Here is a 3,466-nt window from a genome sequence, read left to right as displayed (position 1 = left end):
CATATATATACACATATAAATATATAATATGTCTATTTGTGTTTATGTATATAAAGTATGCATGTATACAAATCATTATATATATACATACATAAATACACACACATATACACATATATATATATATATATATATATAAATATATATATACACATATACATACATGTATATATAATACATATATATATATATATATATATATATATATATATATATATATATATATATATATATATATATATATTCAATGGCTGGATTATGTGCATTCCCAGTAATCGATTTAGCAGGTAGAAGCACAAACAATTTCTACTGTTCCTATCTTATCACAATCCAACGCAAAGACATTCATAACCTCGACCCTTTAAGCAAGCCATTATGTAATTCCTTAAAAATGTATCTACTAAATCCGCCTCAAAACCTTATCAAGCGGAGTGTTTAAGAAAATTGTAGGAAATACGATTGGTGCATTAGATTTCCGAACCATGTCTTCTGAGGAGAAATGAGCGTTACGTGATCGTTTTGTACAAAGTAAAGATTAGGCCTGATTAAATGCTAGTGGAAACAATGGCCGGACCGATATCCACCACGGTGTAGGCTTAAGAAGGTGGGAGAAAATTTGGCCCTTGCCAGCGATCGTGAGCATAAACAGGTGTTTTTACTCTGTCCAAAGATGGAGGGTCTCGTGAACCGTAACTTAATGAGGCACATCGTTACTATCTTACGCTTTACTTAAGGGTTACTTTAGAACACTTTGTTCTTAACCACTGACCTCCCTTAAATCAGAGGGGGAAACTTATTGCTCCAAGTTTGATGCATGCTTTTGCTCATAATTATTATGAGATCCATTTACTGCCTCTTAAAAAAACTATTTGAGAAGTATTTAAATCAGACTTCATATCTTTTGCAACAAGATTAGTGTAAAAAAAATTCGATGTTTGACAAAAGCCATTTGGCCATTTTTATTAGCTGACCTTAACTCATACATTAAAAAAATTATAGCTGATCTGTTAATTTCAGAAGCTTTTGATTTTTTACACTTAATACTGAACAAAAACTTAAAATACTTCTACAAAATTGAGTAATTCCATGTTTTATTGTTACCATATGAGAATTAAAATGGGATGAATAAAAAAACTTAAAATATTTCCTTGAAAGATTCTCAATTTGAATCCATCAAAGATATGAGATTGAAATGTTCAATTCAACATATCAGTTATATGCAGACAAGACTGAACACTGACTCATATGCAGATGATTAAACAAAGAAAGATACAATAAAGTATAACTCAAAAAAAAAAAAAAAATCCTGACGAACTCCAATACTTCTTTCGATAGCAAGTTCATCGATCTTTAGTCTATTAACCGAGGAATGATATTATTATTATTATTATTATTATTATTATTATTATTATTATTAGCTAAGCTACTACCAAAGCAGGATGCTATAAGCGCAAGATACGGGAAAATATCCCAGAAATGAAGGGAAATAAATAAACTACAATAGAAGCAATGGACAACTAGAATCCTCTATTTTGAGAACAATAAACAACATTAAATATATCTTTCATATATTAACAATGAAAACTTCAAAAAAAAAGATTTAGTTAAATAAGATGAATAATCAACATCTAAATATAAACCATAAACTACAATGATCACATAAGCTAAGAATAACTTTGAAAGTATTGGGGGCTAAGACCGAACACAACGCCCGGGCAATCTAGACAAACAAACAGCTTTGAAACGTGAGGCATAATGTTAACCCACTAAATACATTGGATTAACATATGACGAGAATGGAAAATGCGGCAAAGGTGTTAAAGGAAAAACAGCATTGCAAAGTCATCCATGAAAAAATTATGATGCTTTAAAGCAGTAAAAACCACTTGCTATTGCAGGGCAAAACCGTTCCATTGGTAATTGAGGGTAATGCAATTATTGGAAAAATTCTAACTTGCGCATAGATGAGGCTAAAAAATTCTCTTTGGCAAATACAATAACCGTTTATTGAAACTCATTATATTGTATATTTATCGTTAGAGCAAAATTACTTTCCCTTTCATTGAGATACTAAATTTAAAATTATATATTTTGCTGGTCTGAGTATAGCATAAGGGCAGGAGAGGATACAAATTTTCTCAAGAATCCAAGATATAGCAGGAGATATAAGATGCAAACTTTGTTTTGAAAATACAAAAGAATCACACACATACATCATGTAAATATATATATATATATATATATATATATATATATTTTATATATATATATATATATATATATATATATATATATATATATATATATATATACACATATATATGATGCATTGTCTTGGTCTTTTAGTATACTACTTATTCAATAGGGATGATGATGATTAATAATAATAATAATAATCAATAATAATAATAATAATAATAATAATAATAATAATAATAATAATAATAATCTCATTATAATTCCCTGTAAATACAATTCCTCATATGATATGCTTCTAAAGTGCACTTTTTGGTTAAAATCAGAAAAAGTGATAATTGAAAATGTTTAGGAAAAAAAGACTATGCGAGTGAACTACGATTGAAAACAACCAATATGGAAAAGAATGAGCAGACACTTTTTACACTTTGGAGTCAGCCAGTGCCTTATTCACCAAGTTTTTAGTATTCCTTATCTTTATCGCAATCATTTTTTTTTTCAAAATGAGTGGCTTTCTAAATTAATAAAAAAGAGGATAAAAATTACATAAGTATTACAAAATATATGAAAAAAACACTATTCTATTTGCGCGTTCTTACCAATTGTATTAAAACTACTCTCAATGTTATATTTCCTAAATGGTGAAGGGGCCGTTTCTGGTTTGTGAAGACTTCAGCGATAATAAACAGACCATTAAGTTTCAGTGAGAGAGAGAGAGAGAGAGAGAGGAGAGGAGAGAGAGAGAGAGAGACGAAGAGAGAGAGAGAGAGAGAGAGAGAGAGAGAGAGAGGTTTTCAATAGGCTTCCAAGGCCCAATAAAATAATGATTCCAGGTTAGCAATCAAAATCAAAATAAATTATATATTAGGCCATTCTTTACTTACTAGTGGAATGATCAAGCTTTATACCAGTAAAAACTATGAGAGAGAGAGAGAGAGAGAGAGAGAGAGAGAGAGAGAGAGAGAGAGAGAGAGAGAGAGAATATTAGGCCATTCTTTACTTACTAATGAAATGAGCAAGCTATGTACCAGTAAAAACTATGAGAGAGAGAGAGAGAGAGAGAGAGAGAGAGGAGAGAGAGAGAGAGAGAGAGAGAGAGAGAGAGAATATTAGGCCATTCTTTACTTACTAATGAAAATGAGCAAGCTATGTTACCAGTAAAAACTATGAGAGAGAGAGAGATGAGAGAGAGAGAGTGAGAGAGAGGAGGAGAGAGAGAGAGAGAGAGAGAGAGAGAATATTAGGCCATTCTTTACTTACTAATGAAATG

Source organism: Palaemon carinicauda, chromosome 2 (assembly GCF_036898095.1).
Source record: "Palaemon carinicauda isolate YSFRI2023 chromosome 2, ASM3689809v2, whole genome shotgun sequence".
Lineage (NCBI taxonomy): Eukaryota > Metazoa > Arthropoda > Malacostraca > Decapoda > Palaemonidae > Palaemon > Palaemon carinicauda.
This window is presented reverse-complemented; position numbering follows the sequence as displayed.